The following is a 25107-nucleotide window of genomic DNA, read 5'->3' on the forward strand; positions in this document are numbered from 1 at the left end:
CTCAAAACACAGCTGCTCTGCACACAGGAAGCAAGAGGAGTCATATGACTGAACTTTGCTGGGAAACGAGTGGCCAAGAGTCTTCTCACTTCTGTTAACAGGAGCTGCACCAGGACAGAGATTTCTCTCTCAGGACCCAGGAATGTGACAATCAGCCTCTACACCCTGCCACACCACAGGACATAAAGCAGCTCTTTCACTGTGGAGAAGCAAATACTTTACAAATGTTTTGAAGTGCCCAGCAGGGTTCAGTTCCCATTCTGAAGGACAGAACTCTATGCTACAGCAATGCTCATTGACAGGCTGACCTTCTTTCTTCCATCTCTGGATGTTTAAGGAGAAAAACTAAAGAAAGGCTGGTTTGCTCCTACAGTAGAACCAGGCAACAAATATTGGCCTTTCACCATAAGCTGTACTTTAAACCTCACAGACTTCCAGATGCACATAATTTGTCCAAATACAAATATATCCTACTGTCACTAGCTATTGAATTTCCTCATCTTCTGTGGGCAATCAAACAAGAACAGAAAACCCCTGGCCAATATAATCAACTACCCACAATACAAACCATAGGGTAAAAGCATGCAGCTGGTACCAGAACACTGAATCTTGTCAGTGCTTCATTATTTCCAAGGCTGAAGTTCCTTTAGATTTCTCTGCCCCTAATTTATGATGAATCTTTGAGCCCTTTCCTTCAGTGTCAACAGATTATCACACATTACGGTAGTAATCACTAAAATTATATTACCTTACTCCAGCTTTCACAAATGAAATTCAGCATGTGTATCCAGTTCTTTTTCTAATGAAGTCTGAAAGACACAAAAAGGAGAAATTATTTCTGACTGAATCAATCCAAATAAGCAGGCTAGTAGAACAGGATTTTAATTTTGGGGGAGGAGGGGCAGTAAGCAATAAGTATAAGAACAAAACCACTAGAAACCTGTGAAAAATGCTGAGTGTTAACATTTTATAACAGCTTCTCTATCATTTGAAACAAAATTGTTCATTCAGTTTCACACCTTTACCTCTTTCTTTACACTCAGAGAACAAAGTCTGTATAACTGGGAGGGAGCAAATAACTTTGTGGATCAAATTCTTTATCTTAAGGTCAAAACATTTCAAGTAGTATGCTTTCCAGAATAATTTTTAACCTGAAATATCTACCATTTTGCTTCAACAGAGCATGTTAGAAATCTTTGACTTTTATGGTACCATAAAACTGTGGCAAGTCAACAGATTCCTATGTGGAGAAGATGCTTCTCTATTAAAATGTACAGATAGGGCAATCATATAAATATATACAGTTAGATTAAGAAAGGTAAATCTTTAATTCACAGGAAAGAGCAGTCATAAGCAAAGCACTCCTCAAAACATTAAACTCAGGAAAGATTCATACATAGAGCAGTGTTCAAATGCATGATGCAATAATCAAGGTGGAATTCATCAGTTAACAGCAAAACTAACAAAGGAGAACCAGGACTGAAGTAAAAGAAAGAAGTTAAAAAGTAGTAAGATAAAACAGCACACTACAGACTAACAAGAGCTTCTGCTACCAATTGGGAGCTTATCAGTTGAAAAAAACCAAGAAGAAAGAAGGCCTTCCAGTCAGATAACACAGCCACAAAAAGAGAGATAGTTCACTAGGGTGTACCAGCCAACGGGCTCCTGTTGCTACAAGAAGCAGCAATGAAACTAAGTCAGGAACACTTGCTACAAGCAGGACACCATCCAGCTCAGCCTGCAACACGTAGAGAAAGGCTTGTGCAGACAAGGAAGAGCTGTCTTCTGCAAAAAGACTTAAACTCAGCAAAGTGGAAGCTGAGATGAGTTACAATTTGCTCTTCAGAGACATATGACCAGGGCTTTCGCCAATGGGGTGAAAAAAGTATTAAGACAAACAGGATGTTAACAAAATAACAAATCTAAGCTGAAAAATAGCAACGAAGAAAGACAGTTTAGCCAAGGATAACCTTGTTTTCTATATAATAGGAGTGTTATGCCAATGTTGTGACTAAACTAACAACTCAGGAAACTGCATTCAGCCCTGTGCTTTCAGAGACTCATCAGCAAAGCATCGAAAACTTCTTACAAAACTGTATCTCTTCACAGAAGTGGCCTGCAAAGCACCTTAGGTTTTGTTCTCTTTTCATTGTCCAAGGTGAGGGCAGAACAAACTCCAGGTTCACATCTATGACAATCAGTTCAGATGAGAAGCTACAAAGCATTTAATTAACCCTGGCTCTTTGTCCTCCATGAGGATGGAGGTATCTAACATTATATGGAGCTCTTTTTGGGGTAAGTGTGACATGCAAGCTATCAGAAAAAAAAAGTCATATAATATTTAAAATAATTTTTATCTGGGCAAGTTCAGTTGCAAAGTTCCTATTTAATATCCTTTATAATTTCAACTGTATTTATTTACTACGCTTATTTTTTTTCTTTTTCCACTCTAAAAGCAGGGCAAGTGCTGTGAAAGCTCCTAGATACCATGAAGGCTGTTCCCAAGGCAAGTCATTGCCAGCCACAGTCACAAGATCAAGGGCTGATACTGTGGACCTACTACACTAAAATCCTATAATATACTGTACCACCTTCAGGACATCTAATATCTAATAAAAATCACTTAAACCTGATAACCTGGCAATTATTATTTATTTTATTTAAAGGAAGAAATTAAAATGGCAGAGATGATAAAGGAATCTAAAAATTATATTTACAACACTGTGACAAAAAACGGATTAGTTCTGTGAAGACAGGCAAATCCTTTTCAACTTACTGGCTTAGTTCACATATCTGTAAAATAGAGACAATGCGACCCAGTAACTACATCAAGCTTCTTTGCTGCCAAGTTATATTTGTAACTTGTTCACTATCTTCAGCAAGTCACACCCATCTTGCAAAGCAACACCGAGATTAGTGATGTGTTTTAAAATCAGCCCATCAGTGAGATTTTAAAAAAAATCTTTCAACTTCTGCAGAGAAAGCAAGACCTACCTACCAATGATACACGGAAAAGCCTCTATCACCAACCTCTCTGCAAGTTCTGACCTCCTGCAGATGCTCTCCTGCTCTGCATCCCCTTCTGAAAGCAACTTCGGGTTTTCAACTGCATTTCTAGAGGCCATCTTTAAGTTCTCCTCTGTGGGCTTTGTGACGCACACACAAAAGAGGGAGACACATATGTACTTTACACTACATTGGATGAACAGGAAAAGACAAGTTTATTTACAGGAGATGTCTAGTTATAGACATCTAATAATGAATTTGGATTGGACAATACTAGAAGAATCCCTGACTTTAATTGACATGTTATTATGTCAATTTCTTTTCTTTCAAAGAGGAATGCAAACAACCTCTGTTTATCAGAAGAGAGTGTGAGAAAGTATAAAAGAATTTTTCAAGATCAGAAGGCAAAAACTCAGAGGCAACACTCCTCTTTGACACAACCATAGTTTTTAATTGCACTCCAGCTCTGTTGCACTTTGGTACCTGATTAAGAACAATTGAAGTGCAGTTTTAGCTGTAACAACTAAAGACCAGCAGCATATGCCCAGATATCACATTCCCAGAGATGCCAATGGCACTTGCAGATGAACGATTCTAACTGGGCACCAATTCAAGCCACCCTTTTCACCCCACATTGTAATTTTTTTTAAATTATATTGCCCTGTAATAGCAGTAAAACGATAGCAGAGTGTGGTGATGTACTACTGTACACTGCATCAAAGGACTTTTAAGGTCAAAGGTCAAAGGACCTCTTTACATGTTTGCCTTCTGTCTCTGGCCTTTTGCATTAAGACAGCTTCATTACAGAAAAAAAACCTATTCTATTAAAGACTGCAGCATGGTTTTGCTTAATTAAAACCATTCAGAAATTGTTTTGCAATCGACTGATGATGGCAGTTCGAACCTTAGAGCTTGATGCCAGATTTTAAAAGCCATTCAGATCCTTCACTGTAAGGAAATTTTATACAGTGAGGCTTTTTTTCTCTCCAATCACTTATACTTGCATCCAGGGTTACCACATAAACTAAGGAAAACATCCGTTCTCAAATCTACCAATCCATTATTCCAAAGTACTGCAGAAAGAGAAGTGCATGACACTATTTTCTGTAGAAAAACATCAGTGTAATAAAAACCAAACATAAAAATAACAGAGAGTATATTATACATGCTTCCACTGGAAATCCCTCACTTTCTCCTCCATGTTCCCTTCTTTCTTTCTGACTCACTGGATAGCAGCTAAATCATTACGGGAAGGAAGGCACAACTAACACTTTTCCTTTACAATTAAATGTGGTGTCAACACCTCTGAAGAGTACCTGCAACCCATGATACCAGGTGTGATTTTGTCTATTAATTAATCAGGGAAAAACAGAGCTACTTTGACTGGAGGTTAGCCTTGATATATTTTGTCCAGGTTCAGTCCAACAGATGTGCTATTCCCTCAAGAGCTGTGCCAATCTAAACTGCTGTCTCCCTTTGCCTGTCCTCACTTTTCCCCTCCTTCTGTCTGTCAGCAAAATGGCACATGTTGGTATAACCTAAATGTCTTTAAAAAAAATTCCACACTACATCAAAAGCAAACAAACAAACAAACGACTCCACCACCCCACCCCACCCCACTTCCCCCCAGAATGCTTGGACAGAAAAAAAGAGCAAAATAGAACACTTTGCAAAAGGTACTATGCAAAATCAAAGCTCTCTAGGAAGCTCAGGACGGGGAAGGACTGTTTGCTGATAATACTGGCAAATTTGAGGAGCAAGAACCTCTGCAGTGGAAAAGAAGCTGAGGATGAACCACATGACAGCAGAGTTGCAAACTAATGCTCATTCAAAGTAAGTTGTTAGACCTGGTGTAGCTCAGAAAATATTTCCTGTAAACATATTTAAAAGGCTCAAGTTTCCAGTAACCAGCCTACAAACACAGGCAGCATGTTCTTTTTCTAGCAGACAGAAGATAGAAAATACTGTGTGTCCTGCTGTGCTCTGTCTGATCTCCTTTGCTTTGGGGCAAATAAAATATTGCATTGTCTAAACTCTCTTGCAACTATATATGATTTCCTGGACTCTTTCTTCATTCCTTATTTTGAAATACTAGTTTACAGGAAACATTAGAACATAAAGAAGATAAACTCACTTCATTCTGAGCAAATCATTACTGTGATCAATATGGCACCTCTTTTTGCAGAACTTACATTACACCAAAACATACCCTCCAGAAAAAGAGTAAACTTGCCTTGTCTTCATCTCACTTCCCCAGAATTATTTCAGATTTGCTTGCATTATGTATGCAACCTGTACTGCGTACATTAAGTACACAACATTAAAATTTTATCTATTCTCAGCTCCTGGTTGTGAAGAAATAAAATACATGTCTGCAGCTCTATCTATCACTTGTTTGCAGCAGTGCTTTAGCGTTCCTAATGCTAGGCTGTGTTCCTGAAGGATTCACAACTCCTTGTTGGGCAGAAACACAGGTACAATTTACCTTGCTCTGCACCTGATTTTTATGAAAAGAAAAAAGCAATACCTCCCCAGATTGAACACACAGAGTCAGAACCCAGAGCATGACCCAACATTAGGTCCATTCCTCAACTCTGTCAAATACACATCTCCATAAAGTCAGTCTAGATGAAGAGTGCAGTTCTGCAAAATGGGAAGTCAGGAAGAGAAGATTACAAAAGACAGTCTCAAGGTCAAAGAGTTTGCACAAGTAGATCCTACATTTCATTTTCTATTTTACATACTAAAGAAAAGATATGGTTTGATTTCATAAGCATTACTGACCCAACCATCTACTATGTGTTTATCCAAAAAAGATGAGGTGACACCCAGGACCATGGTGCACCAACTCTGAACAGTTTTACAATAGTTTTGACAGAAAATGAATGGTGTCCAGTATCTAAAAATTCTTACTCTCTTCATTCATTTATTCTATCATTGTCATAGTAAGACACATTTTACTTAGCCACCAAATGCCCACAATGCCTCTCCCTTTTTTTATCATGGGAAGCAATGTTTTCAAGCTAGATAATATTCCACTGTAAAACTAGACATCTAAGGAACAATGGCTGGAAATTATCTTCGTGCAGTGTAACCAACTGATAATTTTCTGAGGATCTTCAGTTTTACACAAACTCCCAAGATATGCAGACATTAAGATGGTTTTTCCTTACTGCACTGACCTTGTAATGTTCGTTTTATGAGCCCCCAAATGCTGCTTGAGAGCTCATGTAAATGGGAACATTGGGTACTCCAGCCATGAAACATACAGTACAATATGGAGGAATCTAGGCTGCATTATTAACTTTTCATATAATAGTCATGTTTACTGTGAAGGCTGTTTTCTCAGAAATGTGAATCACAAAGGAGCAGGGGAAAAAATGCAAGCTCTAGGGAAGCTGGGAAAGAAGTCATACTTTTCAAAAAATAAATGCTGCACACTGTAACATTCTTCCTTCATCAGCTACCATAGTCCTCCCAAATGCCTCTGACACATAACTCCTCAGCAATCTTTTAGATGTCTGCAAATGTTGCTAGTGACAATAAAGCATTGTGCTAGGAAGAAAAAGCTCTTTCCTTTTATCCTTGCTCATGACTGAAAGGGGGATCAAATCTTCACACAAATTGAGTTAAATTACTAGAGCTCTTGTCTCCTACTTATCACAAATATAACACCAGCTAAGCAGATCTTCACTGGTAAGTGTTCTGTCCTCCACTTGTCTTTCTGCTAAATTTTACATAAAATTGCTATTTCAAGACACCCCTGGTTTTTAATGAGACAATTCTTGCCTGTGCCAGATTTTTTTTCTAGCCCACAATAGAACGTTACCAGGAGCCCCTTGTGACATTGTGATTTTCCATGAAATTAGAGACTATGATGATATTTAGGTATCTGAAATATAAATCTCACTAACAAGCACAGAAAAGAACATGCAGTTCTTCTTGAGGTATTAGGAAATATTTGCACCTCCAAAAAAAAAAAAAAAAAAAGGCAAAGCATTTACAAGGAAGTCAGAATCAAGACAGCATGAGTTTTGAAGCCAAATCTCTCCCTTCCTCAGATCACATACATAGACACTGGGAACCTTCCCTCACTTCCACACATAACATGAGCTGTTTCACTCACATTCTCACTTGTGCAAAAGGAAGTTTATCCTTCCATGTGCTCAAACAGGCCCCCCTCTCACTGCTCTCTGTATCCTAAAGGTGCTCATCTCTTTCCACTATGTCCATGCACTCTGCCTCTCTTACTCCGTGCTAGCAAAATCTGCCTTTCTTACTATGCACCAGCAAAACAGTAATCACTTCTGCATGCAACTTTCCTGTGTAAAATCGGTTTCCAGTAGAAGTGTCAGCGTTATAATATGTTCTCATCAGAATCTACAAAGCTATGGGACAATGATGAGAAATCTTTGTTATGTAGGCAAAACCACAAAGGCCACATTCTTTCTATTACTCACTACCTCCTGTTTACCAAAACACAATTGAAAGTCATCTATTTCTCTCAGGAACAAAGAATAATTTAAGCAACTTTTCCCAGACACTCACATTTGAGAGAGTTTATGACAAAAAGAGCTCACTCCAGCCAGCTCAGTTGCATGTATTTTTATGTCATGTATTTAGAGCCATGATTTAGTGATAGTAATATTTTGACACAATCCTTTTCATACAAATCCACCGTGCTACCATACAGAGCTCAAAAGAGCTCTTCTTCCAAGTTTTCCTGAAACAGTAGAGGACACTGTCAACATGGCATTATTTATTTAATATCCTTGTATGTGTAATATACAAATTAACATTTTACCACTTTCTCCATATATCCTCAGGAGAAGCCCTTCCAAATGCTTGACAGAAATAATACTGAAGCCTGGAAAAAATAGATCTTATGCTGTGAAGTCAGACCACTTGTGTCTATTTCTGAAATGAGACAGAAGAAATCTTTTATAGCAGTTTGTATTTCAGGAATCTGGGACCTCACCTATCACACACAGGAAACCCAATGAAGTTACTGGCATTTAGTAAAATCCAGAATATTGCAGCGCTGTGTTTATTTATTTTTTTTTAACAGCAGATTTGCAGCCCAAATAACATGCATGCTCTGTTATTCACCTCTGCCAGTAGCTGCTTTGCCATCTGGCACCATCAAGTGTTTATCTAAAAAGTAAATTTGAATTAAGGATCATGAACCCACTCCCTCTAAACTGTGTTTCACCTGAACATAGAAGGTCAGTTCATAGATATGTGAGACATCAGACCTGGTGCTGTTTATTTAAGCTCACACAGACAAGTCAGATGTACTCTATTGCATTAAAGGCAAAGCATCAATTTGAAACGAAAACTGAGCTAAGCCCAGATTTCTTCATTCCTATAAAATACAAGGACAATTCTGCACAGAAATAACATGCCATCATAATCCAGGCCATAACCTCATTGTAACCAGAGCAAAATGAACTCTCCTCATTCTTACACCGGTTCTGACTCTGGAGCAGGACAAGGGAACTATTGCCATGAAGTCAAGTGAAAACCCCGACCCTGAAGGCAAACAAAAGGATCATCATTGATATACTCAGAGTATAGGCTGTACCATTCCCTCTTTATTTAAACTAGCACAGGCTTCAAAATACACAAAGGTTTAAACACACAAAAAATGAGACTGGGACTTTTTCTGCCTGATGCAAAAACTCAAGCAACACAATGAAGTGGGAGCCCCTCTAACATTTCAGGCATTCCAAGGCAAATAGGACGTGTTCACTGCCTCCCTCTGTGTCTCCCTGCCTGACCTGCTCCAGGATTAAGTGCAGAGCTTTTCAGGACACACTATAAACAAAGATTTAACCACTCTTTCCCCCTCCTCTTTAAAATCAGACAACAAATCTAATCCCAACAAGACTTCTTCAGAAAAAAGAAAAAGGGGCCAAAGAGATTCCCTCTAGATTCTTACACTTATGCAAGACCCCAAAAATAACTCATATAAAAATCGTCATCTCTAAAAATTACACAAATAAAAAGAGTTCTCCAACAAACAAGATGGTCCAGTACTGCAGATGGTGCTATTCATACTGCTCACATGCAAGGATTTTATTCCAATATAACTCCAGTTTACATGGGCTTATTTCAAACATGCAAAAAAGGAAACAAAAAACTTGTAAAAAAACCCCCAACTCATACAATTTTTTTCCCTCCCTCCATTTCAAATTCCTATTTGAAAACAGAAATGCTGTGCTGCTCTCTGACAAAGATGCTGCTTTTTCATATACTGCAGAGTCCTTTCTCAGGAAGTCTAATGTCAAACAGCATATCACCATAGAAAATATGGCAACCATTTTTTCTGGGGAAAAAATAGAAATCCTTATTTAGTGCATGAGCCATCTTTTACTCTATGTAAAACGCAGCTTCTGATGCAGCAGTGGTCCAGTTTGGGTTGATCATTAGCTAAAACTGTAATACAATAAAAAATATCACTCATATTAAAGGTGACTCACATAACTTAATTGCAATGACAGGACTGGATTTCCCCTAAGTTCTTCATCAGGCAAGGCTAGTTATAAATCATTGCTAACACAGCTTTTGTGTAAAATAGGAGAGTAAGTGCTTCCTCCCACCAAAGTATTTTAGAGAAATGCCTTATTTTCTCTAGGGTCCTCAGTTCTCCACCTACTAGCCACAGCAACAGCTGTTTCCTGCAGCCATTTCCTGCTGTCATAGCAGGGAGAGGTAGAACAACGTGCCCAAGGATGATGCCACTGTCTGTTTTGAAACTTCTGCTCAAGGATTGAGAGAGCAGAACACATAAGAGATCAGAGTTAATCCAGCAGCTCCCTGACTTCCAGGAAGGCTGACAAAGGGCTCAGAGTAACACAGTTAGAACATGGCCACAAAAGAAGCCACCTAAAAAAAAAAGAAGGAAGTTTTACAAAGGAAGAAACAAATGAAGGACAGCCTGAACACCCCACCTGTTGTTTGGAACACAAGCAGCACAAGGAGCAAAAGGGAAGTGCTGAATTACACGAGCTTTATGGCATTCAAGGCTTTCCTAGGTGGAAAACCTACCAAGGGGAGAGAATCCACACCTCAGCAGCTGAAGTGAGAATAAAAAAGGGTGCTTAAACTTCAGTAGGAAGTTCACAAAAGCTTTAGAGAAGGCAAAAATAACAAAGTATGGCTCTGTAGTAATGCAGAGATGAGAAAAACAGCCGTGATATCCTGTAGGTTAGGAACAGGAGGGGAGAACAGAGAGCTGGGATCTTCTGTTTGGGTTTACAAAAAGGAAAGGCCAAAGAGATCATGAACTCTCACAATTCAAGGCTTGCCAAAAGTACCAGTGAAATAATCCAAGTAGCTTCTGCCACTTGTTACCTTTGCAGCCTAATACAAAGCCATCTTAAGGTAACAAAACCCAGCTTTCAGGGTGCCGAGAGGGCAGATTCTGACAAGCCCTATTATACTTACAAAACCCCTCCACAGAAGGATCAAATGCGGCTTGATCATTGACATGGTATCCCAACAATCACTACTAGAATTGCATTAGTTCTTCACAGAAGCTCTCCAACTCACATAGAGCAAACTGTCTAGCTCTCTTGCAAGACTGGACTTCCGGATTTTTTTTCAACTGACATTCTTTTTCCCTTAGTGGCATCCCAGGAGAGGGACACGAGGAATCACAGGGAGTTCTCTCTGGTGGTCAGCTCTTATACAAAGAGTCTATGGACAAATAGATGAAGAGGATGTTTTCAGGTTTGCATTGATTTAGGGGCTGTCCTCCTGTTTTCTAAATGTTACGTTCTTGAAATGTCTTTTGAAAACATTAACATTAATTATTTAACCGTGTCCATAATGTATTACAATAAAGAAATTATGTAAACTAAACTGAAGATAATTGAGCTTTATTATAATAAATCATTTGTTCTGACATAATATAGAATTCGTACCTAAATGCATACTTAAAGGCAATCGTTAAGGCACAGTTCTGACACAATCCTAAATAACAGTAATTAAGATACAAATCAGTGGGAAAATTAAGACTGTAAAGAATGTTTTATTTCTACTTGTTTGGATTTGGGAGGAGAAGGAGTCTGTCACATACCAAAACTTCGTTAGTGAACAGTCCCAAAAACAGCCCTAACACTGTTTAAACTAGTTTGCATTTCTAATGCTGTAACATGAGAAATATTTAATATCAGAAACATAGATCATTAAAATTAGACAACAAAATTTTTCCTCTGGGAGTTGGGCATCCATGACAGACATTGCTTTAAAAGCTCCTCTCACACTGTAGTTTTCCAAGTTGGTTGTCACCAGAAATATAAAGATACTACAAATGCACTAACAGACCTTACTGTCCATTTTATTATGAAAACAAATCTATTTTAAAAGCTAGAGTAACACCAAATCTGGTTAATTCATAGCAATGAAAACATTATACATCTGCAAATACTATAAACTAGCAAACAGAAGAAGAATCTAAAGAATGCTGTCATTTTTAAATGCTATTACTACAGCACTGTATTTCTTCCAGAGAAAATGACAGTCATCTTTTTAATGTAAATTCTACATGGAAATGAGTCGTAATTTCAAGTACCTGAAAGGAACCTAGTAAATGATCAGGTTTTGAAAACACTCCCATTCCCTCATTCTGAAAACAAACACAAGTGATCTGGCTTCCTTATTACTGAAAGCAGCTGCCAACCTCATTTTACGATGCACTTTAAAAGGATACTGTTTGCCAGTCCAAAATAAATGAAGGGGGGGAAGGGTGAAAAGAAAAAAAAAATTAAGATAAATTCACTACTGCAGTTCAAAACTAGAATCCTTAGCTTATTAAATCTCTTGTCGGGAATACAGAAAATGCGCAAGACTCAGTGGATTCTACATGAGCATAATAAGTGATACCAGTCTAATCTACATTAAAATTATGGCACTAAAGTGAGTAAAATAGCAGTAAAGCCACTACAAACAAATGTTATACCTATTCTGCATATGCCAACACTAACTAGAATACGTGACATTTTTTGCATATTACTAATTGTCAGAACATGACATATGTGCTGTTAGTGGCACAAGATGAAAATCACCTCAATATCTGGAAGTACGATTTACAGTATTTGAAGAAACTGTTTACATCAAGGCACTGCAAGGATCACATGCACAGTCCCAGCCTGACTGCTGAAGGCAAAACAACACAGTGACTATAAAGGTAAACAATTATTTTTCTACTTCTAATGCAACTGCTTTTTTAAATTCGATTGACACATAAATTCAGTAAGCAAGAACTAGAGAACTGTAGCACTCTCCAAATAACAGAGAGCTGTTTAAAAACTACTTGTTTTCCTTGCCCTACCATCTAGCAGCACTGTTTCTTCAAAAGAGGTCTTCTGTCCTTAATATGGCTGCCATGCCTTACATAACATCAATGAATGATAAAGTAGTTATTTTGTTTCCTAGGACGCACACTGCCCATTAGCCATATGATTCTCCATATGGCACAGAAAACAGTCCAGACAAAGCTTTGCAGTAACACAGCTCCAAAGATCAGCATCCTCTGAGAATAACAGCAACAGTAATTCAGACTTCACAAGCTCCAAATTTCCTTTGGTACACATTTAAATAAACAGGCATTCTTACCTTAAGAAAGCAATACTAATAATGATAGCGGTGCTCAGTAGAGCCTCCTCTGTTTCATCTGTGCTCTTAAAAAACAATCTTGGTGCAACTGTCCACTGCAGCAGGTAATCAATAATATAACCTGCTTCTTCTGTTGCCAGAGCTGCTCCATCTGAACGCTAGCTAACGTGAACACTGTCAGTGTGAGTCATAGCAGTGACTCAGAGCAGATGCAGAGCTGCAGGAGGAGTTTAACTTTCAAGGCTTCCTCTTGCTCTGGCTCCCTGTCGCTCCCTGTCACACAGGCACTCACTGCCTGCCTGTGTCTCTGTGTGTGCCTGCAGACTGCCCCAGCCTGTTCTAGCAGCAGAAGTTAGATTTTATCCTCTGCGTAAGATTGGACAGTAGAGTGGTTTTGGTTTGTTTGTTCGTTTTGGGGTTTTGGTTTTTCTCCCCAGAACAACAATTCTGCTCCTTCGCCACAAATATATTTATCGGGAATGCAAAAGCTTGGTCCAAGTTAATACCATGGTATATCAGGTGATGCACTACTACAAGATACCTGTGGGCTTACATATCTCATCAAGAATAGGGACAGAACTCAAAAAAACCCCAGGAAAGACAATAAAATTAAAGTATCGAGTCTGGGCAATATCCATTTACTCATGACAACTTTATAGCAAAGTGTCTGATCTCATTAAATACTCTGGGCACGGCAAATTTGGTCTCAAATGCAATGAGATGACAGAACCGTAGGAAGGACTGTAGGAAGGGATGCACATGAGCAGAAATGCTGTGTGCCTGACCCAAGTTTAGCAGGCAAAAGAGCCTATAGGAAAAGAGAATAGCTGCATTATAAACAGGAACAGTGCATTTGGGTTTAGGGCTAAGTTCTGCAGCCTCCCTCACAGCTATCTCACCAGGCACTGATAATCTAGTCAAAGAAGCATTTTGAACATGCATTTATTTCCCAGGCCTGCCAAACTCCCCACCTGGAACAATCGAGAACAGGCATCACGAAGCCAAAGTTAGGCACTTAACGTTGGACACTGTTGATATGCATTGCTGTACTGATCCCATTTATTTCTGAAAGGCACATTATACTAAGCAGTTGCAGTATTTAATAGATTCAGCCTTCAAGAGAGGCAGATGAAGCCATCTAGTACTGAGCCATCAGGTTAAGTACATGGAAACAAATTACAGTGGGATGAATCAAGCAAGTATTGTCAAAAGAAGATGCCAGCTGAAGGAACAATGCCACTAAAATGCATAGACCTGCTTAACAGCCACTCATATAAACATCTCAGATAGTCTGGGGAAAAAACACTTGGTTTATGTCAAAGCATTTACAGCTGAACATTTTTCCTCATACTTAGCAAATGTCCACTTGGCTGTCACCCAGCTAAACAGATTTGTGTTGAGATTTCTCATGGAAAGGCTAATATAAAAGCATGACTTTCATCAGTCTGTGTTTTTCAACATTTTAAAGAATTCCTTATTTTTCAAAGCTCAGTAAAATGAAAGGTACCCTGCCCATTCAATCCAAGTATGTGTGCAGCCCTCTTCAGGACTGTATCTGGCTGTTAAAACTGCTGAGCAAACTTTGTACTACTGATGGCGAATGTTTACTCCATGTATCTCAAAGCAGCCAAGAACACTGCCTTGGCAGGGATCAAGAGATGAGAAGAAATCAAGCTGAGCAAAACAATCCTTGAAGCATGGTCATGGATACAGCATCAACAAGAGGGATATAGAATAGCTGGTATCTATGAAGATACACTGAATTAAATTCTTTCCCTTAAAACCATTAGTATTTTATCACTTGGAAAATCTTCTGTTAAATACCATCCTTTCTCCCAATTTACTAGTGACAGTGAATATTTGCTCCTGTCAAGCTTCCAAGGCTTTACTTTCATGTTTTGAAGGCTTGAATAGGCAAGAGAATGCTAAGAACCACAGCATGTTAGGGAAAAAAAACAAAACAAAACACAAAACCCACAAAAGCAGCAACAAAAAAACAAACCAAGACCCCTGAGTTTTTAATCAGGAAAACTAACATGGTCCAAATGGCATCTATGACACAGGCAGAGAAGAAGATAAAACTGGACGATACTTCACATGTCTGGGGGTTTGGAGGATGGTAGTTTGTTTTCTCTTGGTAGTTGGGAGTTGTGTTTTTTGTCTCCTTTAAGATATGTTGCATGCAATTGTGTATCTACATTCAATTTTGTGCTGCTGTCCAGCTAAGAGCAAAGATTTGGATCAAAGCTGACTCAAAAAAAGAGCTGTTAAAGACCTCAAAGAGATAATGCACACCAAGAGCGAACACCCACTGCGTAAAATGCACATACTTGTCCCAGGTGCAAATAACCTCATCTGCAAATGAGATGTGATTTAGCTGCTGTAGGCAGCAGTTTCCTGTTGTTTAATTGATCAGTCTTTTTTGCTGGACCTTCTGCAGTAGAAAGGGGTTGGGTCAGGGGTTGAAAAGGGGAAAACCTGAAGTTTCTTACCCCAAGAAAAGTGAACATACACAGATGTGGATGAAATCTTGACCAGAATTTTAGTAGAGCCTACTGAACTAAACATTGCTTCAAGAGATTCTGCATTAAGAGGCCGTGTAGACCATTACAACTCTTTTCAGTCTACAGATAATATTTTTTCCCTCTTCACTTTTAGATAACAAGTAAGCAAAAGCTTTTCTATAGTACCTATTCAACATGGTACCAGGCTCAAGAATCTTGTTCTCCTCATCACCTCCCCATCTCTAGGAATTAAGTTTGTCTGGAATTTTTTTTTAAAGTTGTCATTAGGCCAGTGATGATGGAAATGGTTTCCCGCAGCCTATTCCAGATTGTCAGATTTCTTATTAACTTGCTTTCTCATGAAAGCTCAGATTGTCCTTACTGAGAACACAAACCTCTAATCCTGTTTCTGAGCCTTATTATTCTTGTGTTATACTGTCTGGGGACGGAATGGAAGAAAATTTAAAAAAACCCATTCATTTTCCTCAAAGACAGACCTGGCTCCTGATGCAGAAGGGCAACAGAAGCAGATTGAGGACTGCTGCCAATATCCACAGTGTGTCCTTCCACTCTCACCCTCCCAGCTTTCCAGTCATCTTTCCAACAGCTACACTCTCTGCTGCATCCTAATGTTTTGTAATCTTGTTTTTCTGAGTCCTGTGTAAAGGTAAGAATTCAGAGATACTAATTTTTGAGGAGCATTGACACATTTTCAAGAGGAAAAGCAGATCTAGTTTCTTGAACACGGAGGAGTATGAGGCTCATACGCCCTTTATCATTGATATGGGCATTACAATACTTTCCAAAGTACCAGTGAACAGCCACACATGGAAGTTAGCACTATGCACACACACAGTAGAAGACACCCACTGCAAAAGGAGCATGCATTTTGAAAGTACATATAGGCAAAAAGTTGAGAAGATAAATACTTTTTGCACTATCTTACAGCTAACTGACTTGACACGTGCCCACAGCAAAGCAAAATGCAGAAACCAGATCTCAGTGTCTTGCTCACTAGACTGTCAGACTTCCCTTTCGATGCATCTCACTAGAAGCTTCCTTTCTTCCATCTAATTACCTTTCATGGGTATTTTGATATGCCATCACAACAGCACTGTTTGCTTCTCAGGAAAATTAAGACTCCTGCTGGGAAAAGTGTCAGAACCAGAATCTTTACCCTGCACAGGCAATGAACAGAGGAAGCCACACATGAAAGCAGATCTTTAGTGATTGGATATGGGGGGAGGGAAGAGGATGATGCACTTAGTTATCTCAAGGTTTCTGAAGATAAATAACAGGACACTCTGTAGCAGTTGAACTTTTTACCTTCACTACATCATCCACCACTTGGTATCATCTTGCAGTCCTCTCTAAAACGCAGTTAGCAAAGCAACCCACAAGAGGCTGTGGAAACCATATCCTCCACACAAGTAAATCTCTTCACTGAGACCTCCTCCTCAAGCTACTGCTATAGCTATGACCCACGTAAAATGTATTTTTTATTACTCCCTAACAATCCAAAGCTACATAGACTTCAATGGGAAGAGACTGCAAAGTGACAAGCTGTCAGTAACACACTGCATGCAGATCTCGGAGGGAAGTATTTCTGCAAATCCAGTGAAAATGCAAAAGACAACCAAAATGCCCATTTCCTCTCATCTATTCTCAGCAGATGAAACAACAAACTGCAGAGACTAAGAGAATTCAGCCAAAACAAGACAAGGACAACATCTCTCATAGCAACAAAGATGTACTGACCAGATGAGAGACTGGTTTACAGACACTCCTGGGGTTCCTGCATATATAGACAATGATACATTGCAAAGGCTTGCTTGGTAAGAAGGACTCTCCAGATTGCACTTGATGTCAGCACAGTGTCAGCTGATCTTTTGGCAGCCGGCCTGCTCACATCTATCCGGTTCTGCTCTCTTTTTCTCTCTAATGCTAACATCTGCCCATGTTTTGCATCGACAGAAAAGGTCAGCAAGACCCTAATGACATATTAAACCTGATAATCAAGCAATGCACCATTTGCAATTACTGTGTGCCTGCTCTCATTCTGCTTATATTCAGAACTCAGCTTTTTCTTAATAAAATCCCAATACAGGGCAAGCGCAGAACAATCTGTAGTCTCAAATCTTATATACATGCCACAGAATTCAGTTTGGATAACAGAGAAAGTATTTCAGAACACATCAATCTCCCCAGGCTTCCAAAAACATTACAATTTGTTCTATCAATATAGAATTTCTTATTTCAAACAATCTTTATTTTTCTATACAATGCACAACTACTCCTCTGTTACAAACCAGCATGCTCGTTTTCTGCACTCATACAATCACTTCAATTGAATATTGACCTGTGAATCCTAAGAAAAGAGACACACAAACAAACCCAGGCATAAAGTCACTTTGAGGCAAGCCTGACTTAAACATCACAGTTCTTCACATTGTCTAACAAAAATCTATACTCTGATGGATATTCTCTAAATCCACTCATTTTGCTCATACAATATACTCTAAACATTTTAAAACTAAAGTTTTTCCTGTTGCCTCCACAATGCAGGACTTGCAGATCTCATGCTGGTGCCCTATTACTGGTAGGTTCCTCTAATGCCTCAGAAAGAACAATTGTCAGTGCTGGAGAAAGTGAATGCAAAGACTTATTGTTTTCCCAGTACCATCTGCTGCACTGGGGAAAACAAATCAAAACCCTGTAAGACTGAATGCAAAGCTGGACATTTTTGATGACTATTCCTGCAGCATTTGCTATAAAATTTACTCCTCATTTCCACAAAGAGCAGCTGTAATGTGTGTGAGATTTCTGTAGTTGCACAGCAGATTTCTAATCCTTTGTCATGTCTGTACTCATCTGTAGTCCTCTGTAAGTTAACCAGTCCCTATTTTCAGCAGGGAAATCATCTTTCAATAGGTTCCTAATTAGTAAGGCCATGAAAAGCAACTGCCTATCTAAACATGTTTATGACTTCATTCTCTTATTCCTATTTTTGGCATTCTTTGCCTCCACTGAGCAAAAAAAAAAAAAAAAAAGTCCTGGTCTTAGTGCAGTGTAATACAGCACTTCACAAAATGCTAAGAGGATCTCCAAATGTAAGTTGAACAGTAAAAAAAATAAAATTAAAGGCCACGGGGTTAAACATTTTCTTCTCTCTCAAAATTCTTTATTTCTTCTTTCAAAAGAAGAAATTATTAGAAACGTTAGAAAACAATCCAACCATAAAGAGTTATCTGCAAGTTCACAACTTTTCAGTCATTATGTATTTATGGTATACTGGAAATTATTCTCCAGATTAATGCCACCAAATAATCAATGGGATCACTCAAAGACTAAGGTACTCTACATGTTGAGTTGCACATCCAGCAGGGAGCCCAAGGTGGAAAAGCTTATTAGAAGTGTTAATAATGGAAGTGTTTTTTCATGATTAATCTAAATTTTGACATTCAGAACTTAATTGATTTGAGATCATTGGGGATTTTTCCTAAAATTAGGTCACATAAAAAGCTCATTAAAAGTAGCACTGTGGTGCTTCTAATAGGATTTCAATAAATCTTTATGTCAAAGGCTACATGTCTTATTCTAAGAACTGCAAAACGGCATACCTACAGAGATGGTAAAAGTAGGCAAGTAATAATGATTTAAAAAAAGAATAGATTCAGAATCTCCATATTAAATAAACCATTATTTTTCCTGGCAGGTACTTAAAATACAGACTCTAAAGAGTAATGACACCTTTTTCATGTATCTGTTGGAAGAGCAGGTGATATATCCGTGCTGTGATGGGTTTCACTTGTTTATGTATAATCCCTAAGATTGCACTAATATATTGCTATATGTTTAGATTATTTTCACTTTCTAGTACACTAAAAGGTCTCTGGCACGGTGACTAAGGTGAGACCAGAGATTACAGATGTTTGCATCATACAATGTTTTGGGAAAAGACTTTGAGTCCTTGAATTTCATGTTAACATACAACCTCTTGTTTATAGTTAAACTGAACCAATCTAAACTGGTAATACTACTAACATCACCTTTTTATATTATAAAGACAATAAAACAAGCATTTTCTCTCAACCTGCTTTCTCCTGTTTCGACCTTCTTCTAATTCTGTGATGTACTTCAGCTCTTTGGAATTGATGGCTGCTCCTGCACCTGCCTGATGATGCTCATAGCCCACAGGTCCTGCCACTCTGCACCCCTGGGAGCTGAAGCTGTCCTTTCCAGCCCGGTTGAGCCACAGAACCAAGAGATTAGTTTGGTGGAAAGGATAAGTCTGTTGGCATGCATTTTGCATCTGAGACAATTGAGGATACAGAAAAAGCACGCACCTGGAGATGAGGTCACGTTACCCTCATTACCTGTTCTCTAGATTACTTCACAGCTTTTAACCTAAACCAGAGGAAGGCTGGTTTTCCTTCCCCCAGCTTATTTTAGGTTTTTCTGTGGGGGGAAGGTGTGAGACTGGATGGCTGTGTCTTGTTGTTTTGTTTTTTTTCAAATGGAAGAATGAAGCAGATTGAATCTGAGGCACAGAGGCACAAATTTCTAGGGCCCACCTCTCTGGGTTGGTAATGATTTTATTCATTAATTGCCTGACATTATGCAAAGAGTCTTGGGAACTGAATGTTAAGGTCCACTTAGCACGTTTAATATGGGACAAGCTTTCTTTAGGGTATTATTTAGCAATTTTGGGAAAATACTTGGTTTTGAAAGGAAGATATCTATTTATCTCCCATCCAAATCTTCTGAGGTTGACTCTAGTCAATGCAGAAAGTTTCAAGGAACTATTTAATAAATGACAGTCACATTCCTAGAAAGGTGCACTCCAAACTGCATTCACTTTTGCAAATTGAAGATTTCAAAAATTCATCAAATCATTTTAGAGACAAAGAAGACTAACAGAAAAAAACCTGGTTATAAACACAAAACCACCAGTACAAGTCAGCAGGAGCCACAAAGACAGGTAGTATGAAAATACTTCAGCAATTGCTATATTCCAAAATAGCACTAATTCTCTGTTAATTTCTCTTGGGAAAAAACAATTCTAGTAACCCTCCATGCCAAGCCTTCTGAAATAGACTACAGTACATGAACATTTTCTTATTATATGAATTGTGAACAGAGACAGCAAGCTGAGCAAAGTGGAAGAACACAGAGCATGGAAACTACGTGGTCCACACCCATAAGTGTGGAAGGACTCTTAAAATACACAGGCAGTAATTCAGTGTTACAGCTGTAGTTAAGATGGAAAAGGAAACAGAAACATTAAAATGAAAGACAAGTAAAAGCTATCCTCACGTTAAACTAGTTTCAAAAGTATGGGTGTCTTTTTTACAGTGGGTTTAAAATAGGGGAAGATTTAAGCAGCACCTATTTTGGGCAGAGTTTCTAAATAACCTGCCTTTTTTAGGAATTCATATAATAGACTGAAACCACACAAATACTGGCTAAATACTATTTCAAAAGGACTTGATGCTTTGTCACCTTCATATAAATAAGCTAATTTATTTTTTTCTAGACTATAATAGGTAGTCAACACAAGTCTTTTTCTTCTACAAAAATGGGACATATTTCTTCTACCTGCTCTTTCCCCCAAAGCTATTCCTCCTAAAAAACAAATGATTGCAGGTTTAAAAAATATAATTAAGACATGTCTGAGCCTTTTTACAGATAGTAACAAACTCTGCATGAAACTGGTAGAAATCGGCACCTGTATAAGAAAGTGAAAAGAAAATAATAATTTTTTCTTGCATAGAGGAGAATTCCACACAGGAAAGCAGCATATTTTTGGTAACTTACTTCTGATTTTTGTTTGCTTTTTAAAAAAAAGCCCTTTCACGTCTATTACTCCATTGTGCAAACTCCTGTAATTTAACTACTAAAAAGATGAAATAGTTGGAGTTAAGTTTTTCATTGACAAATGTCCCATTAGGAAAAAAAAAAAAAAAAGGAAATTAAAAGGGAAAAGTGGGAACTTAAAATACTCCATTAGAGAAACAAATCTATTTATTCCTCCTACAGATGCAGCCTGCTAAACAGGAATAAAGGAATATTTAAGTACAGAAGCTAAAAATCATGTCTTAAAATTCTGCAACGCCTCTCATCACTTCAATCAGTTGAAAATTACTACAATTCATGCTACCCCTTATATGCATTGTGGAGGATAAATAGACTACATTAACAAGAATGTCCAGGGGAGTCAGAAAATGCACTGTATTCTCTCCTTTCTCAGCAAGAAGACAGGCAGAGTGCAATTCAGAGCACCTAAGCTATGCAGGAGCTATATTGCTAACTTAGATTCTGTCAGGAATCACCTCTATATAGGTGACATACATAGACCTATATAATATAGGCAATTACTTCCCTCTAAAACCACAGAGGGATTGAAGTCTGCTGGTGCTAATACGCCCCAATCAGGCCTACCAACAAATAAAAAATTCCCCAGAAGATCTACAGAAATGCTGCAGTGGCTTAAGTCAAATAGTTATCCAGTAGAAGCAGAGCTCAAAATAGAACATAGATGGAAAGAATCTCTGATGAGATTTTTCACCAGATAATATAAGAAACCGGGGAAATGTCAGAGCAAGGGAATCAAGACTCTCAGCAAGGCAAAAATCAATGTTACCATCAATCAACAGGATACAAGTTCCAGTTAACACACCCACCTGAGAGCAGTTCTTAGCATATGGTCTTGAAAAGAGAGAAGTCAATAGCATTGTGGTGGCACACTAATGGGGCAAACTGGTTTAGAGAGCAGGAAATGGAGAAGCGATGGCAAAAGTGCACAGCAAGTCATCTTAGGGGAAAGTGTGGCAGGGCAGGAAAAACAGCACAGTTAACTCTGATAGAGAAAGATGCAAAGAGGTGGATTCAGGACAGGAGGAACTCAGGCAGAGACAGGCACACATTTCCCCAGGCAAGAGTGAGCTGACTGATTGACAAGCACAAAGAGAGATGCTTGGGGAAGCTGTGACAGTAAAGGGAGAGAGAGGAGACAAAAAGGACCTGGGAAGAGATCATCAGGAAAGATTCACAGAAGTATTATCTGGCAACAAGAACAATGTTTGCTAATTCTCTGTGGAAAAAGACCCCAAACTTTTTCGGGTCTGTCTCTCATTTTGAAACTAAGCAGAAGAGTTTTAAGGCTGTACATAAAACTTTGCTATAGCTAACTATGCTTCTTGACAGCAGCAAGGCCTCTTCCACCAACACTGCTGTCTGAAGAACCATGAAGATCTCTACAGATTTCAGTCTGGAAAACGGTCCAATTACATTTTCTGATGAACATATCACTCCCTGAAAGTTTGAGTCTGACTGTCAGGAAACCAAGTGAGACACTAAAACTTTAAAGCTTTATTTAGTCAGAGGCTTCAAAAGTCACTCCCTTCCTTGTTCAAGGGGACTAACCATTTACCACGAGGCAACAACTTCTTACATCAAAGCAAGTGCTACTTTACATGAAGTATTTGAGGTCTGATTGGCCTCTTTAATGCAATAAAGGCAATAATATCAAATAAAGGAAAAGCAATACCAAGCAAGTTTGCAGTGCTTCCATCAGAAAATCCTGGCTGGGCATTAAGCAATCCTCAAAGGTTTGGCTCCTGAAGCTGCAATATGGAATTATGCAAGTCCTCCAGGATTTATGAGTGTGCTGGAGCACAGTTACACAAAACACATGACAGGCTGAGCTTGGATGCTGTTTTGGACCACTCATCCCTGAAACTCCTGGCCTTTTGGCTTGTGACAGAAATACTCCTTTATTGTCAGCACAGCTTTCTCCACGTGTCGCTTTGCAGACTGGCACTAGTGCCTTTTTTCAGAATTGTGTGGTACCAACAAAAAAGTCAACCAGAAGAAAAAATATCAGTAACTGCAGAAGAACTGCTGTGCAGAGCCTCCACAGGATATTCTACTGTGTGGGCTTCAGGCCTGGAAAGGTACTGTGGCAAGCGTGGCCTTTAATACTGCAGAAGCCACATAGAAAAAGGAAAAATGGTACTGCAAATTTAACGTTTCTGTGATATTCTGTTATCAACACCCTGAAACCTACAACAAAGCTGCCTGTAGCAGTTACCTTTTATTGTCCTCTTTAAGTCCACACACTAGTTATTGTACTTTCAGTAGCTAGTTAGTACAGGGTCTTCTTGAAGAGCTGGATGTGTTTCTTCAAAATCTGCTACTCATCAGTTTTCTCTAAGTACATAGAACACTGAAGGAAGGTGTGAAAAAGGTACATATTTAGAGGGTAGTACTATGGTACTCCAGTCTCAGCCTAGTTTCTAAAAACTAAAGACATTAACAGCTGAAGTACAGGACAAACCTGGTTAAAGTTCTGCACTGTAGAGAATAACAGCAGAATGAAAAACTTTAGCTCCCATAACACACTCAACATACCCCACTTTCTGTACCAAGTAGACCAACCCTAGTTTTTCAAAACAGCATACAATTAATCCCAGCAAGACATGGGGGATAGCATCCTTAGTATTCAATTTGGGAGAGCAACTAAGAGCAGCTGGTGCAGAGCAGCATGTCTCCAAGCTAATCTCTAAACTGCTATGAAGTCCCAGAGTGCTCCTACTATCATCTGCAAGCACAAAAATGAGACAATTCAGGAAATTAATGTTAGTCCTTTTTCCTCAGTCCTTCAAGCCTGAGAGCTAAAAATGCTAATAAGAAAGGAAAGAAAAAAAAAAAGAAAAAGAAAATAATTTTTCAGATAAGCAATTAGACTGGCAGATCTTATTTTAGACAGAGATTACTCAGTTAAACATCAAAAAATATTCCATCTCCTAGGTATTTTTTATCCCATTTCCTGTTTGAACAAACAATATAATCTATTTTTGCACTATACAATCACCATGGGTACTAAAGGATGAGACTTTTACACTTGGGGCTAATTAAAGGTAATGTCAACACTTATACACACATGCATAATCGAGCCCTTACCTGTCTTTGCAGGTGAAAACACTAAATTAGTCAGCTAGTTTTTGTAGTCATTTTGCTCTATTTCCTCAAGTCTATCTGCTTTGTCACCTTTCAAATTATTAAAACAGTGCTGCCACTAAATCATTCAGAGCAAATTATCTGCTTGAAAAATATCCCTATAGACAGGTGCAATTTTTAAAAGTTAAAGCAGGAACAGTTTTCTCCTGGCATTCTTTTAAGCAAAAGCATCTTCTGTCCATTGCTACATTACAGGGTACGCTCTACTGAATTATGCCTGCCCTATGCCTCTGCAGCCATACATCCACAAGCAAAGCAGCAAAGCCACCTCCTCTTCTCCCTCGAGTAACTCCTTTCAATTTGTTTTGAAAAAATGCTCAAGGACAAAGTAGCTTTCCCTCTGGTTATTGGTAATTTCTTTAACAGAAGTTATTTAAAACACTGACTCCAGTCAGGTAACTTACTGTTCTGCAAGTAACTTCAACAATGCCAGTACAATTTACGCAGCACAAGAAAGACACCAAGGCTCAGCTTCAAGTTGTTCTCAATATGTAGGATGGGTGACAAACAGGAAGAAGTCAGTTTCCCAAGGCGTGAGTTTTGTGCCTCTGAGAACAGGAAGAGCAGAAAGCCAACACACATTATCAGTCATGAGTGTCTCAGGTGTCTTGTGCAAACCTGTCCCCTTTAGAACTAAAACTGCTAAAATGCACTGATCAATAATTACAGGTAACTCTGAATTGCTTCACTTTGTGTAAAGCTGAAGTAATCCATCTGGAAGTGAATTTAAAAAACTCAGGGAATTTGACTGGGGACGTAAGCACATCCAAAGGAGAGATCAGCAAAACCTAAAACATCTGTGATCCACATTTCTGGGAGTTTTGGATAGGTATAAGCAAAAGTGACAGCAAAACATCTACTCTAAAATGTAAAGCACTTCAGAAATCCTTCTTAGCAACTGTTTCCTTGTTTCATGCTTGATACAGAAAACCACTTTAAGTATTCTAGTGATACA

At 38.6% G+C, this 25107-nt stretch overlaps 1 protein-coding gene across 37 annotated transcripts in view; it reads right to left on the reverse strand.

The window, feature by feature from the left end:
- The window catches only part of INPP4A (inositol polyphosphate-4-phosphatase type I A), a 111831-nt gene that overhangs the window by 71569 nt on the left and 15155 nt on the right, over positions 1–25107 (reverse strand). For 17 of the 37 annotated variants that reach the window (XM_088160014.1, XM_088160013.1, XM_088160012.1 and 14 more), the window contains exons 1-2: positions 12628–12826; positions 749–809 (exon numbers count right to left, since the gene is read on the reverse strand). The gene's annotated coding sequence lies outside the window, so the exon portion shown is untranslated. Of the gene's footprint in view, positions 1–748; positions 810–12627; positions 12827–25107 lie in introns of those variants that run through there. The other 20 variants (XM_088159980.1, XM_088159997.1, XM_088159981.1 and 17 more) reach the window with 4 other exon arrangements.

This window comes from Sturnus vulgaris, chromosome 2 (genome assembly GCF_052056855.1).
Source record: "Sturnus vulgaris isolate bStuVul1 chromosome 2, bStuVul1.hap1, whole genome shotgun sequence".
In the NCBI taxonomy this organism is placed as follows: Eukaryota; Metazoa; Chordata; class Aves; order Passeriformes; family Sturnidae; genus Sturnus; species Sturnus vulgaris.